Below are 16,470 nucleotides of genomic sequence, written 5' to 3'. Positions count from 1 at the left end.
TTTAAACATATTTGTGTGTTATTTTACTAGGCAAATAGTGGCTTCTTACCATATATATCATTATAGTTCTTAAATTTTTCTGACATATATTATTGTATCATTAAAACTTTTCAGCAGAGTTGAAGGAACTCGTGCCTGTAGCTAAATGGAAAAGTAATATGGTCATTTCTTTGCATTCACAATAGATTTTCAATGCTGTTCACCCCAAGGCTCTTAGTATTGAGTGAAATGCACTCCTTAATCAGACATGAGACCTCATTGTAATTGTAAATCTGCAGTCAAAAAGGCCTTAAGAGTACTTGCAATATAACTGTAATATGTTCCAAGTTTAACAGTTATAGCTCAGTGTTCAGTTAATGTGGAGTGGAGAGAATGGATCCACACCTGAGATGTTAAAGAACTCAGACTGGGGAATTGGAATGGGAGTATTACTGAGGGTTGTTCTTGCAAGTCCTGGAGCTAACCACTTTCTTTGCTTACACACATTATACACTATTTAAGGTGGCTGTCTCCTAAATGTCTTGAATAAAATACGTATTTTAGGCCTCTGAAATTAAAATTGCTAAGGATTGAGAGGTTTGGAAAGTAAAGTGACCAAGTCACTAAAGTTCCTCCCCACAGGGACGCAATCTCTTCCATAACACGGTCTGTGGAAATGTGAGGAGTGTTTTGGGTTGGGATGAGTTTTGAGGAATGATGGCTGGCTGAGAACTAAGAAAACATTTGTTGTCTCGAGCTTGAGTGCTGCACTGTGGTCTTTTAACACTCTCCACTGCTGCATGTAAGGAGTAAATTTTGAAAAAATCAGATAAAGAATTGTTATTAATTGTTGCGCTGTGTTAGTAGGAGCATTAAAGTTGTGAATACCTTGTTGTTTGAGAACAGCCTAGATCAAACCTACACACTCAGAGCGTGGGAACTGCAGTTGAATTTTCAGAACAATTTCCAGAATGGTTTCAGAAAACTCTTTTCAGAACAGTTTTCTAATTTTTATTTTGAGGTAAGGATTTGCACTGGTGTGAATTTAGATAATGAAATTTCTCATTATGTGCTCAATTCTGTTGGCCCCATTTTATTCAGCAGAGTTGTTAATCTCTGCAGAGGCAGGTGATGCATTTACAAAGAAGCAATGAGAAAGAATAGTATCATTGCATATCTAATCTGTTTATCACACTGGAAAAAGACGTGTATTGTGATGAAATCTGGGTCTGGATGCAGTGAGGTTACATCAGCCCTCAGGTTTCTATGTCAGTATAAAACATCAGTAGGAGATATCTTAAAATCACAGACACCCAAATATTTACCAAATTCACGTCCATTTTCATTAATTATAAGGAACACAGAGATTATGACTAGGCAGGTGTTACACAATTTCACCAATGCCTTAAGAAACCAGGTCTTAAAAGCAGTACTAAATTTCTGAGACTTTAACAACTGTTAGAATTCTCCATGCACCTTTGTTTTGAGGAAAGTAGAAATGCACAAGAACCATTCTGGTTTACGTCCTTCACTCATCTCAGGCTTTAGTGATAGAGTGAACAGTCTCCAGCTGAATAGAAGGACTGGTATTCCTTGAGAAAGAAAGTAGAGAAAGGGAATAGGAAAGTATAAGCAAATGGTAATTGCCAGTGACAGTGGAAGCACTTGGTCAGAGATGGGAAAAATAAAAGGAAAATGAGAAGAAATAATTCCCCAAATCTTGGCCTAGTGATGCTTTCCGGACCAAAGGAGATTACAGAAATACATCTCCGGTGATGAAAAAGACTCTACTGAGATAAGGAGCATTTGGGGGCACAGTTGGTGCTGCTGAATATTGCTGACTAAATCTTTTCTCCCAGGAATGAGAACAGTAGGCACTGATGGTTTCCAAGAACTTGAAAAACAACCTTTTGTTTAATTAAACTGAGAAAGTTCCTCAGTGAAGCTTTCTTATTTAAGCTGCAGTAGAACTGATTGTTCAAATCATCACTTTCCCCATTCCTTACTGTGAATGGTTGTGATCTACACAGTCTTCACCTTGCTGTGATCAGATAATCACAGAAGGATGAAAGTTGGAAAACTCTGGAGGTTTCCAATTTGATAATTCTAATTATTTTTTTTCTTAGTCTTAATTCTTCTTTTGTGAATATGTTTTAGACTTCCAAATTATGATAAAATGGTGGCATATGTATAATAATAGCTTATAAGAGCAGTATAGTTTTAAAATGCTTTATAGAGGAATGTGAAGTGACAGCATGTGGTCTAAAATAATTGAAATGAAATGCCTATATTTCTTGTAAAGCAATTTTACCATGCTTTTCCAGATGCACCTGCATAGGTTAATGATGGATTCATGAGATTGCATTACACTGCTGTAGAACACTGTCACTAATGAATGAACCAGCCCTGAGTATTGGGGGAGAATTCCCAGTGAAATACTGATCTGCTGCTTACTGACCTGTTTCCTGCACCCTCTCTCTTCTCTGTAGCCCTGCAGCTTTATCTGTGGGTTATTTTGTGAGTTTACTCCTTGCCTCTCTCACATAAGTACTGGACAAGCTCTAGCTTGACACTCTTGTCTCCTTTGTTTCCCTTTTTACTCTTCAAAAGATCAATGGCATTATTTATATTGTTCATACTTTTCTTCTGTGTTCTACTTGCTCTGTAATCCCTGTGTTTACAAGAATCCAACATAAACACCAATTGCAAAAGCCCTCAGTCAGTTATTATGTATTTTATATTGATTGATGCCAGCTGAGGTTTTGGGCTAATATTTAAAATGTGTAAAATAGAGGTTTAAAGATAATGGAGCATGTTGAAGTTGGTCTGTGAAGGTGTGTAAATATCACAGCAAATATCCCTTGAAGAAAACTTTTAAATCTCTTTTGCTGAGGACCAACAACAGCAAAAACCAAAAGCCCTTAAATTCAAAAAGTGCTAATCTCTCACTGATCTTGAGGCACAGTGGGACTCACATTTTCATTGAGTGTTCTGAATACTGGTAAAATAGTTGGAAAAAGGAAAGCTTCCTTATTTTACAGTAAGCCACACAGCAAACACTGCCCTGGAACCTGGGTTAGAGGCAAAGAATAGTCTGTGGACTAAAACTAAATTTTAATTTTGTAGAAATACCTTTGATCCACAAAATCCCAACCATATGAGCTGTCTTATCAGGTCTACAGCCAGTAGGGATGTAAATGCCCTGTGAGATCTCTGAAACAGAGATTGAACCCTAACTAAAATCAGTGGCAACATACTTAAATTAATATGAGGCACTTAACAAGAGAAGTCCAAACCCCATGTTTATAGTAATAATAGTCCAGTTCTATCAATCAGGAGCTCTAATTTCACATTATTGTTGTGCTTTAGTTTTATTATTATTACAGGACAAATCAATCCAGTTAATAATCTACATATGAACATACATAAAACATTGACTATATCTAAGCACATTAAACAGAACTAGATTTTAAAGATAAAATTTGGCTGTGTTAAATGTATTTCAATATGTATGTGTGCTGTGTTTTTCTCCAGTAGCACCCTGTGGTGTGTTAGTTCACACAGACATAAAAATAGTCTATGTATGCATTGCAGCATTAAGGTCTGAGGAATTATCTGTAGATTTGACAGCTTTTCAAAACTTAAGACAGTATAATTCAGATTTTAATTGCCTTGCAATGAAGCAGTTGTTTTGAAATCTTCCTTCTTAATAAATCTGTAGCACAGCTCTCAGAGGCTTCAGGAAAAGCACTTGACCTTTTCCTTATCCCCAGAATCTTCATGCATTGATGTAGGTCTGCACCAATTGTCTCATCTCCAGACTAATTATCTCATTTACATGTTTCCTGCTTTCTGCTTAGAATGTTTCATGGAACACCCAGGATTTAAATCCAGTGCTGTCAGACACAACTGGTTAAGGTGGGATGGGGGGCACACACAAGTGTGCATTGTATTTTATTGATATTATTATGAATGGCATTGTACATGTAGTATTAACAGAATAACATATTATGTAGTGCTTCAGATAAAATATTATGTTAAAGGTGAAACTCCCATAACTTAAAAAGTGCTAAAATTAAGGGTTTTGTGTAATCTTCCCTGGTCACCTCTTCCACCCTCTGCTATCACTTCGCCTGCACTTGGAGTCTCTTGAGAGAATGATCTCTTTCCTTTTTTCCTACTTAAGGTAATAGCAGAACTCTCATACCAATTACATTTTGTAGATGCCATACCATAGAACTAAAACTTTGCTGACAGCAGAATGGTACATAACTGATCAAACAGTGGCCTGATAGACAATTACAAATACAGCAAGTTCTCAGCTGCAGGTCAGTCACACCTAATTAAGGATATAACTTTGTTTCCTTTCATGGTCTGATGCTTAATAAGACACTATAGTTGAGGATTGCCTGCATATATAAAGTTCAGGGTGAATTTGGGACCCTTAACACCACCTAAATGCCTAGTACAAGTCTCCTCTTAAATAATAGTCCCCACTTGAGCTTGCCAGATAAGCCAGCCCATTGCTGTTGTGTTCCCTTCATCTCAAACCTCTCAGGACCATGGGTGAAGGTAGGCTGCCTTCCCTCACTTTACTTCAGGGAATCGTATACTCCAAAATACATGGAAGGCAGAAACTTTAGTAGTCTGCTCAGTGCAGGCTGTGTGACTGTTAGACATTCTGCTCTACAGGTTTCTCTTGAGTGAGTTATTTTACATGCAGAGTGCAGAAATGCCATGGTTCACTGACTAATGGCTCCTAGCCCACTTCCCTCTATAGCAAGATTAATTTGCTATAGAATGAACCAAATAAGCAGGCCTGACAAGGCAGGATGTGTGTCCTTTCAGCAGCAGAAATGAACAGTTATCCCAGTTAGTGTTGACCTTTCAGTTCTACTGAAAGGCAGCTTAGTATTGTTCCTTCATTTGAGGATGGGTGTTGCTTTTCTCCCCCTGCAAAGAACTGCTACCAAATAGCAGAATGTGGCCTGCAATGAAGTGTAGACCTCCACAGAGGTGGTAGGTAATCCTTTGTGGTCCTTTTTCCCCTGAATTGTAACATCAGTCATTTTATATTTCATCTTTCTTTATACTTTACCATCGATCCATGAAAAATAGTTTGATGCTAAATGAGCGGAGAAATTTCTGAAGACCACCTGTCTGCAGATACCATGCGTGGTATTACTGTTTCTAAAAAGAACGCCTCACCTGAACAGCTTCTAATAAGGAAATCTCAAATTAAAATAAAAGGTTGAAATCTGTATGTACAGCTATGGCAGTCCCTGAAAGCACTGCACATGAGAGGCATATATTGTAATGTGTGTTTTTCTGCAGCTTTGGAATTTGTCTGCAGCTCTAGAAAATGAATTCTGCTCAGAACAGCATCAGTCTGCCTGAACAATTGAGGTAATCAAAAAACCCAAACAAACCCAAAACAACTAAACACCCTCCCCAGCCCCCAAAACGAAAGGAAAATATTTTGCAGCATGAAGCTCAGCAGAATGCTGTGAACTATTTTGCTTTACTTTTGTCATCACTGTCTAATGCTTTATACTACCATGATACCAAAGAGGGCATTCAGCTGCTCTCTGCATTTGCAATGTGTGCAATTTAAGTATTTTGTAGTGTTCATTTATGGTACCTTCACATACAGTGGCTTTTTTTTTTAAAAAAAAAAAAAAAAAAAAAAAAGCCCCCAAACAAATCACAAGCAAAAAAAAAAAAAAAACATTAAAGATTTCACAGCCGTAAAATTAGAATCAGCAAGTTAGTAAAATCACAAAATTATGTGTGATAGCTCAGCTATTGAAATCAGTATGTTCATTCCTTTCCATGTACAGAAGAGCTTATGCTGTGCTCATCCCCAAGCAGCTGAAACTATAAATACACTAAACACAAAACCAGCTAATTATAATCTAGGGTGTATTTTCTTCTGACATATATAGGGCCTTAAGAGCTACAATATGCTTGACTTCTGGTGCTCACTCTATTTCAGTAATTCTACCCAGCAGCCCTGTTTTCTCCATCTACATTTTAACCTTGCAGTTGCCTCATTCAGACTCCTTATGTGCTCTGGAATTTCTGTCAAGAAAGAAACAAGAGTTGCCAGGGCCTAATGGCTTTGACTTCAAATGTCCTGTTTAATTACAGTTTCCTAGACATTTACACTCTTCCATATGTATATTTGGCAGTCTGCAGCAAAAGGAATTCATCTAGTAGCACTGAAAGAGTATCTATTTTTACACTTAATTTTGTAGATTCCAGTATTTGAACCTGTGAAAGGCTCTCTCTGTTCTGATAAATTCCTGTCTCTATGTTTTAGTTGTTATTTTCCAGTTATAAAAGTAACCCTGCTTTCCATAGAGCATTTTATCCTTGGGGAGGATGTATGTGCCTAACAGATAAAGTATTTTAAATAGTATTATGTACAAATCTTAAATGTAAATATAAGTACTTTTTAAATTATATGAAATTTCATTGAACATTTGTGAAACGTGCCAGGGTTTCCCTCTGTAGTCCTACACACACTGGAAATCATGCTCCTGAAGGCTTCTAAACAGTAAAGTAATTATTTTCTTCTTTCTTCTTCAGCCAGGGGTTCAAATTCCCAAATCCTTAATCAATTCCCAGATTATATTCAGGTAGTTTCCACTTAAATAAGTAAAACCTAAATCTAGATAAAATTTGGCTTGACACTACCTGCCCTTCTTCCGAAGGAGTCAAACAGTAAATTCAGATTGTTTCTGAAAAGGCAAATTCAAAATTACTTACCACTAGTTTAGCTCTATCTTCTTACAAGTCAATAGTAAATCTTGTAATGATTTTAATGGGAATAATTAGGTCAGTTCTGCAATTCTGAATGCCCCTTCATATCTTCCAAAATAAGAACAAAATGCATTTTCAAGTCTTACAAATGTAGTGATTCCTGAGGCTGAATCCAGGGAGCTCTTGTTAAAGTTCAGCAATCCACAACTTTGTGATTGGTGCCAACTTGGAGTTCCCTGAAGTGAATGTACAGAATATCAGTTTAGATTAGTTCCTGAGCTGCTGTGCTCTGCTACTTTGGAAGCAAATTATAATCATTCCTATTTTAAAAGCCCATATTCGCATTGTTCTGAGCAATTGAGTAAAATTACATTGCTTGTAAGAAAAGCTGTCTAAAATAGGTGCTGGATATCATAGTAATAATCAACTTTAATAGAAATGCTTAGACTGAATGTGATCTCACAAAAGCAAAATGTGGCATAGGGCTAATTTGTAAAACCGCCTCGTTAACTGAAGTTATTTGTAGCTTGTCAAATATTAAGTTGCTCAAATTGGTTCTTTGTAATTAAATATCAAAGACATCAACAGTCTGTTGTAGTAATGAATTTAGTAGATTGTATATTTGGTGTATTTTCTCCATATTAAAATTAAGTGAATACATGGCTAAGTCTTTTCACAAATTTTGCTTTTTTTAATGCCTAAAAAAGTCAGGAAATCAACTCTCTCTTACTCACACTTAAAATCAATTTAATGCTTAAGTGAGCTTGCAAAAACCAGAATTCATTCTAAAAAAAAATTTGTAGATTGGTGTGTGTAGTCGTATTAATTTTGAAAATGAAATTACTATGATAATGGATTTCTGGCTATTTGCTCAGTTTAAATTGTATTTACTCTATTTTTCCAGTCTTAAATGAATCCACATGCTTTTCTTTTTCCTGATATACAGAACTTTCATAATGCGAAGAAAACCCAGGTTTGTCACTGTCCTAGAAGAAAACCTTCGGTAGATTTCATTATAACTGTGTATAAAATGCTGAGTGGTCACAGGCCCGTGCAGAATAAAGATTCACTCTTGTAGTGCAGAGGTGACTTTGAAAAAGCACCCAACATTCACATCTTAACTTGCTATTCATTCATAAATGCAGCTTTGCCAGTGAGATCTGTTTCCCAAAACGCATAAAATGTCGCTTTTAGGTGTGTATAAGCATTTTCCTTTCCCTGTGATGCCTCAGCAAACTGTGTTTGGGAGATCTGTGCCTTTTTAAGATGCCCCCAGGGTTCCGTTAATGAGTTTACCTCTCTCACTGTATCTGCTGCAGAGGCAAAGGATGGCAAAGAATTTTCAGACATCTGCTGTAAAAAGCACATCATGGTGTCTGGATTAAGGAGGTTTACTTGGGTTATGAAGTTGTACTGCAGCACAGCATCTTTTAAATAAAAGTAGGCTGAAAATAAAAGAATAGGGATTGAGAATCTGAAATTTTTCCCAGTGTAATCTGTAACTACCCTGTATAAGCTGTGTTATCAGTAGCATGGTCCCTTACTACTGATGGGGTTTGTTAGCATTAATAAGAATGATAATATTATCAGATATAATGCCTGTTATTCCATGATTTATTACATAATAGGGGGCTTTAGTTCTAAAATCTTATCTTGTTCAAGTGCCACTATATATAGACTAATATCAATACTACTAGACAGAATGGAAAAACCCCACCACCTCTAAATGAATAATTCATGTGAAATAAGAAGAGACAAAAGGTAATTGAAATTGATATTTATTTGTCTGGGTGATGAAGTGGAACCAGTTCCTCTTCAGTGCTATCACTGAGAGGAAGCCAAGGCCTTTGTGGTTAACCAACCACCCAGCACACACCCCAGACTCACTCAGCTCCTTCCCGGAGCCTCTCAGGACAAAGAAGCTATCATCAGGACACTGCTCTGGCCTCAACTGCATCATGGATGACATTTGTGCTCTGGTAGTCTTAAAAAAACCTCTTTATTTTATATGTCTATAAGTTTAAATCACACTAGGAAGATCAATAGTACTGTTTTTGCCACAGTCAGTTCATGTCTTTACTGTTGGACAGTGTGGTTTAGGGTTCAGTTTTGGAGAATTTTTAAGAGTGGTTGATGTTCTACCCAATAGATACAATTTGCTTGATCACCCAGTTGCAGCATCATCAAATAGTTGTATGCAAGATTGTCAGGCTTTTTAAACACTTGATAGGAGTTGTAGCCCCATATTTTGGAGCAATATTTCTTTCTAACTGTGCTCTTGCCTAAGTGTAATCTGTGATTGTTCCTGCAACTAAATAAAACATGCATGAATAATATCTAAGAGCAGGAAAGGGGAGATAATGTAACTGCTGTTTGTTTCATGCTTAGTCAAATTGTGGGGCATTTCTGCATTACAAGACAAAATTGAGAGTCCTGTGGTGCTTATTCCCAGGGGGAATTCAAATGCCTCTTGTGAGAGCCAGCGAGGAGGGGAGGGGGGCAAGGGTTTGGAGTCCCAGACAGTATTAGAAAAGAAAAGGAAAAGCTTTGCTAAAGCAAAAACTTCCACTGCTGCTTTGAACCTGTTGGTAAAAACTTTGCTGTCACCTCAGTGAAAATTCAGTAATTTAGAAATGAAACGTTTGGGGGTTTAATATTTCATGTGGAATCTCCTCTGTGCTTCAGTGTGAAGTATAAACTGCAGAGTTAAAGAAATAGTGGGAAATGTACATCTAGATTTATAATCTTCAAAGAAAAAATATTTCAGAAACTATCAAAATAATTTTAGATCAGTTGAAAACTTGCATGTGCATCAGTAAATAGCATCTCTGAACTTTATTTCAGGTTTTTTTTTCTGTAGGTCTGCTGTTCCCTCCTGAATTCACTGATAATTTATGTCCGAAAGCAGGACAATGGGAGTTACAAATGAACTGAACAATGACATCCTTAAAGGGGGGAATAAAGTATTTTATAGCTTCATTTATTTGAAATGAAAATTCTGGAACAGAAAGTGTCACACTGTAAATTAAAAAAAAAAAACCAACATTATCAGGGTAGGAAGTGATATTAAATGAAGTCATTTGGTTTGCCTTTTTTTCTGTGGAGAAAGTAATCTGAAATGTATGATTTGAAGACAGCTATTTAGCAATTTCATTTACATTACAGAATGACCTGTCTTCAATTCAGAAGAACCCAAATGCATTTACTTACTGCAAATTCAATATAATAGAAAGTAGTGTTTAAAGGTAGCATATGCTAATGTATGGTCATTAAGATTTATGAAAATTGAAGCAGATGGCTTCTGATTAGACAAGAGTTCTCTTTCATAAAGTGCTTTTTATGCTTATTTTTGCCGTGATAATTCAGCTGGTGTGTCAGGGCTCTGCAGTCTGTCTGAAGGAAGAAATGCACAAATGGAGCTACAGTTCCGAGTTTCACCTAAATGATATTCAGGTTTGACAGTGCCCTTCTGTTATCAAACAGTGCACAGAAAGCTTAAAAACCTCCCCCCCCTCGAAGTTGTTGACTGCTAATGGCCCTCATTTCTGAACTCCCATGATTAAATTCTCCTTAAAAAAAAAACAAACCAAAACAAAACTCACAACCAAAACCACACTGGTTGCAGTTAGTTACAGGTAAACAATTCAGGATTGCAGCAGAACACAGAAAAAACCCCATACTCATCATACAAACACCACGTATTTATCAGCATCCTGCTAAATAGTTGCAGATAGTTAAAGCTGTCAAGTTCTACTGACTGATATTTGGTCATTAGCTAAGTTCAGTGAAAGCAATGTGATGCTTTCTGCCCTTCCATACCTTTCTACATGTCTCTGTATTGTTCAAGTTTTTCAAAGCATGCCTTCTTTTTTGAATGCTTTAGTTAGTGTCAGTAACTAATGATTTTGGTTACATTCATTAACACAAATACACAGTTACTCTTCTCTTAAGCTAATGAAGGACAGAGTTGGAACTGAAGAAATAATTTTTATAGATTTAAAAGTACAAAATTACAAAATGCTGATCGATAAAAATTTTGGCAGCAGAAAATAACTTGATAAACTTGCGTATAGATGGAAGAAAATTTGAAGTTTACTGCAGTAGCAGGTACCATGGAATTCCTGAAACAAACAGTTCCTTAAAATAGTGAGACCTGATGGATGTGCAGTGAGAAGTCAGACTTTTCAAAAATCATTTTGCAGTTTTTAATAATACTTATTTCTGGCTTGGGAACGGAAGGTTTACTGGGCAAATAAAAGGTAACTCTTGACATCTTGAGTTGGTTCTGAATCTGGAGGATTTTACTTGCAGAAAATAATGCACTTCACAAGAGAGAACCAGAATTCTTTTAGGTTCACCTGTTTTATTCCCTCAGTGGCAAGTTGAGGTCTTGAGGGGCAAAAGCATGCAGAGTGTTTCACAGCCCACATCTAATAAATACCTCTATTATTCCTTTAATAATTCCATTTAATAATTACTTTTATATGTGAATATGCATTGGAATTATTTTTGTGATCATATTTACTATAAAATGTGCATTATTCTCAACATTACTGTAAAGGTATCCAGCACTTTGGAACAGTGGGAATGGATTTAATTGCCTGTATGCTAAGCAAAAATTTTAAGATACTTTAGACAAATGTGAATAATAAAATATGAAGTAGAACTATTCATTCCTACATGCTCTGAAAACTTAATTGTGGAGTCTACAAGTTATGACTTCTGTATTTTATTCCTTGCTTTGCTATCAAATTGATACATAGTGCCAATAGCTGTAAAGTCTAATTCAGGAAAATGCCTTAAAGCATTTCTACATTTAATGACACACTAAAGCATAGTGGTGTGCTGAAGTGGAATCCAAAACTTTTATGTCTGTTTTACAGGTTTTACCTCTGCATATTTATTAAGAAAGGTACTTTGAAAACCTTTAGTCCAAAACTAAAGAAGAGGTTGGGGTTTTGCCTTTCCAAAACTTGACTCAAGTTTCTTAAGAAAGTGGATGTCTGTTCCTACTCAGCACCAAAGTCTGTTTCTAATGATAAGTCTAGTCATTTCACAATATGAAAAACAGTGGGAAAACCTTAAATTCTGGACACAAAAACTTCCAAAGCATATGTCTAACTTCTACACTTCTATCTGGTAACTTCCTCACTTAACCTGGGAGATGTTTAATGTGGTATAGCCAAGAAGAGCTTAAATAATCCAATGTAGAAAAAGTTGCAATAAGGAACATGGAGACTTTGTGGAGTTTCAATCCAACAGGCTGAAAGTGTGTGCTCGTTCCTGCTTCCTGGCTGAGGGTCAGTGGCTTATCAAAACAGAAAATCTGGCACTGCCCTAGGAACAGTTATCAGGTAAATGTCTGTTGGCCGGCAATGATTTATGTGACCCACTGGTTATTTGACAAAATAAGAGGTAATTTCCTGTCTGGGAAAAAAAATCTCTCTACAGAAGTACACTGCTCTTGGCTGTAGTGAGATAGGTAAATCAAAGAGGAAAATGTTCCTCCACTTCAAAATACTTAAATAGAAAGGCAGAATCTGGAGGAGAGTCAGCTGGTTCAGGCAAGACTCAAGAGAAAAAGAAAGTGTAGAGAGCACCTAAATAACTTGTGTGTGAAGGTATTTATTTCTGTCATCCAGCACAGGGAGCAGATTGCTTTTTCAAGCTCAAACTCCTTCTCTGTTGGCTGTTGGTAACTCAGGAATAGAAACAGTTGAAATTCACCTTACAAATTAAATAATGAATCCTTTTCTTGTAGTGTAATTGCTTTTGTGTTCTGAGATTTCAACTTTAGTGCCCAGTATGCCAGTATCAATATGGGAAATAAAGTTTATCAAGACAGCCTAAGTGAGAGACAACAGACAGCATGGGAGACAGTAGTGTTTCTGTTTTGTTTAGAGGTTGCATAACATATTTCCACCCTAAAAATTAACAATACCCCTTTAAGGTAAAGAGGGGAGAAACTAAGCTTTCAGTAATTTATGGAGCCTCCACTATGACAGCAAGTTGTTTGCACAAGAAATGTAGGAAGTCAAATTGTGGTGCATAGAACAACAAATTAATCCTGCAGCTGAGTTTGTTTGACCTGGGGAAGGTTCCTTAGAAATTCAGACCTAGCAATGGTGTGATCTTGGGCACACAGGCCAACTCCAGGCAGGTGGTGAGAGAATGGGATGTGCTGCCTTAGCAGTTCTTACTGACTCACTTAGAGCTTCTCATAGAAGAGCATAATTATATAGTTTAACTTTTCCTGGTTGCAAAGAAAAGCTTAGTAATATAGCCTTAATCCTAAAGATAAATGAGAAAGAAATCTTAGCAGTGCTATTTTAAAACGAATCTCATGATAAATGTATTTGCAGTGTTGGAAAGCTTGATGGAAACTGACTTGTCACTCTTGTCTCTCACATCTTGTAAATCTCCAACTACACCCTCATGCCTTTCATTGCTGTGAATGTTTAGCATGGCTCACCAATATAACAGTGAAACATCTATTTTATAGCAAAAAAGAAAAAAATCTTAATATCAAAGGAATTTACTCCAGATTTTTTTTTTTTTTTAAGAGAAACTGAGTTTTCTGCTAAAGGATCCAGCTGTCTGGTCACTTATGCTTAAGCCTAATTGAGGTGTTAAATAAGCAGCCAAGTATCCCAGACATGTCCTAAATGTAAAGTCGATGAGGTCTTTTACTTGTAATTGTTTTCCTGTAACCGTGTTTGTAATAGACTCCAAGATTTGTTTGTCAAACTGTAGCTTGAATCAGACAGTAATAACCATGATTTTCAGCAGAAAATGTTTACATATAGAAGATTATATGCTACCTGTAGACTAATTTATTAAAACTCAAAGAAAATATTCGTCTATTTGCCTAGGGAGCATCAAGTATCCTACTATCAGTTACTACATTGATATAATAGTATGACCACAATTATTGCCTGTTTTAAAGAAGGTGATTGTGAGGTTAATTAAAAAAACCCTTATGATAAATTCCAGCATATTTTTTATTATGCTCTGTTGTCCCAACAGTGTCACCAATGCCCGTTTTTATAATATAGAAAATCTGTCAGTAAGTGCAAAACAGTAGCAGAATTGGGTGTGAACAGTCACAGGCAAACAAATTTCAAATTGCATTTGATTTGTAAGGCAGATCATAGCAAAAGATCTGTGTTTATATTTCTTTTTCAGTTTGCTGATGTATCCACTCACTGGGAATCAAAACTATTGCAGTTCATGCTGCTTTAACATTTACAGCTTAGTTCTTGGATTGCATATTTTCCTTTCTTTCACCCCATTTTAAAGTGAGTGACTTTAAATTACTTGCATAAAGAATACAAAAAACTCCGTAAATTAAACAAAACAAGAAAAATTACCAATACCAGGTAATCACAAAGATGTTTTCATGTGAAATTTTATTTTTTGAAATAGTACTTGATAAGCTGTCTTTATGTATGCACTAGGAGCTTTTGGAAATGAGATTATTCTAAATTAGTAAGGATATTTCATTAACTGCATTGCAGAAATGGAAATGAGGTATCATGGTTTTTCTCATCCCACCCCTCCCATTTTTCAGCTATTCAGAGTCCTAATGCTGATAGAATGTTCTAAACCCCCGTTACCTTCATTTAATTATTTTGTAGAAACCTTGAAAAGAAACATCCAGTCATGATCGTTTTCCATTCAAATTGATCATTTCTTTGAAACTCGTGCTACAAAAGTAATCACATCATAAGAAAGACAAAAATTTAGGTCATTTGAATAAAAGGGAAATTATCATACAACTGGAACACATTCATATCTCTTCTTGCATACAGTCTTTCAGGCAAAGTTGCAAATGTAGCATTTTCATATTCACTTGAATGTTTTAAGTTTTAATGAATTATGAATGATATTATAGCTGCTATTGCCTTACACAGCATTTTGAAAAATGTTTCTAATTACAGTGACCTGTGACAGTTCTTATTAGTTTGTCACTCTAAGTACTCTCTTGAAATTAGAAATGTGACAGGGTTCAAATAAATATTAGTAATTGATAGTAGAAAGTATTTGTTGTCATAATGACATGAAATAATATTTTCTAAGTGAATAATTTATGTCTGCTAAAAGCACAGGAAGATAGCTTCTCTGAAAATCAAATCTCGAAGATTATGACCTTGGAAAGCAGGGAACTAATGATAGAAACACTCAGGTAGTATCAGACTGTGCCTACAGCAGGCTCTAGGAGGGGTGCAGAGAGAGAGAAAGTGATACCAAAAGCAACTACAGCCCTCATTCCGTGTGATGCTTCCTGTTCTGAGCTGGCCCAAAGGGGAGTTCCTCTCTCCAGCCCCAGTCAGATCAGGGGGACAGATCCCTGTAGCCTGGTCCCCAGTAAAAGGAGATGGCAAGATAAAGCCAAAAACAGAAGTGAAGAGCAATTTATAGCTCTCCAGACGTGATAAGAGTCACAGTTTTACTCTCGGAGGTTTCAAGGCTTTACTTTTTGCTAGCCAGTTTTGCAACATAAAGAATAAATATAATTCTAAGCCATTTTGTTGCAGTGTCTCACTGTGGAGCCCCAAGGTTATATGCGCTGTATTTCTGCAGGCTTAAGGCACTTCTTGCTTATGCTCTGTATTAAAGGGGCTAACTTTGACAGGTCCCCATCAAAACATTTACAGTTTTTCTGCTGCAACAAGTTACATTAAGGCTCTCAGAATTTCATATACACACTTAATGTGAATGCCCATATACTTAAAAAAATATTAGTTTAAAGGTAACCAGCTAAAAAGAAAAAACAAACCCCCACAAATGAAAAAAAAGAAAAAAAACACAAGCCCTCTCCCAGATCCTCAACTGTAACCTCTACTCTGTAAAGTTTAAAAGAGGGGCAAATCTAGCAAAATTTTTAATTCGCAAAAATCTTCCTTTTAAAGATTATCTGTGAATACATTTTAAGGGGAAATATCTTCCATAGCAGAAGGAAGATTCAGAATGAAGCTTTCCAGTTGTCTTTTCTACATTGGATACTTGTGATGAATGGATTTTTTTCCCTCTTTCTTGTTATAGTGAATCATCACTACAAGCAGTGTTTCTATTTAGGAACAGAGGTGCTTACCTTGGGGTCTTTTTAATACATGTACAATGAGCTGATTTACTAAACATTGCAGCTTATGATTGAGATCAAACAAGTTTTGATTTTCCCAGGAAGTCTGAAGGCTTACCAGTAATATTTTTATGCATTGTAATAAAAGTGAGGCTTTGTACTTTTTATTTCTGCTTAGGAAAGGCTCTTTAATATTACTGAAAATTTTGAGTGCCACAATTTGTACTGTGCATTAGGAATTATACCAGCGAGAAGAATAAGAACTGTCAGTGAAAAAAATGATTTCTGAGAAAAGACTTGGAGAACTAGGCTTTGAGGAGGAGTAAATTGTGGAACAGTCACTGACAACCTGAGAGTTTATTATAACATTTATTGTAAGGATTGTTTTTGACAATGTTGAACATTGTCAAAATGTTTTCCTTGGTTGATGTGAGTTTATCATACTCACCGGGGAACGAACTTTGAAGCCACCAAGGTCCAGGCTATTTACAACCCCTTTTAGAGAGTGGAGAGATGCAAAGTAGAAGTGAAGTAGTATATGAAGTGTTGGATAAAATAGTCAAAATAAATTTCATTTTCTCTACAACTCACCTTTTCTTTTAAAGAGTAATACTGATAGAGTGATAAGTCACTCTGAGATTTAA

The 16,470-nt window shown here is 36.2% G+C and overlaps 1 long non-coding RNA gene across 1 annotated transcript in view; it reads left to right on the top strand.

Moving 5' to 3' along the window:
- The window catches only part of LOC126635602 (uncharacterized), a 205,883-nt gene that overhangs the window by 152,066 nt on the left and 37,347 nt on the right, over window positions 1-16,470 (top strand). The window lies entirely within an intron of this gene.

Source organism: Myiozetetes cayanensis, unplaced genomic scaffold (genome assembly GCF_022539395.1).
Source record: "Myiozetetes cayanensis isolate MyiCay16 unplaced genomic scaffold, myiCay2020 scf12, whole genome shotgun sequence".
NCBI lineage: Eukaryota > Metazoa > Chordata > Aves > Passeriformes > Tyrannidae > Myiozetetes > Myiozetetes cayanensis.
The sequence above is the reverse complement of the archived record's forward strand: the minus strand, read 5'-3'. Positions and strand labels throughout refer to the sequence as shown.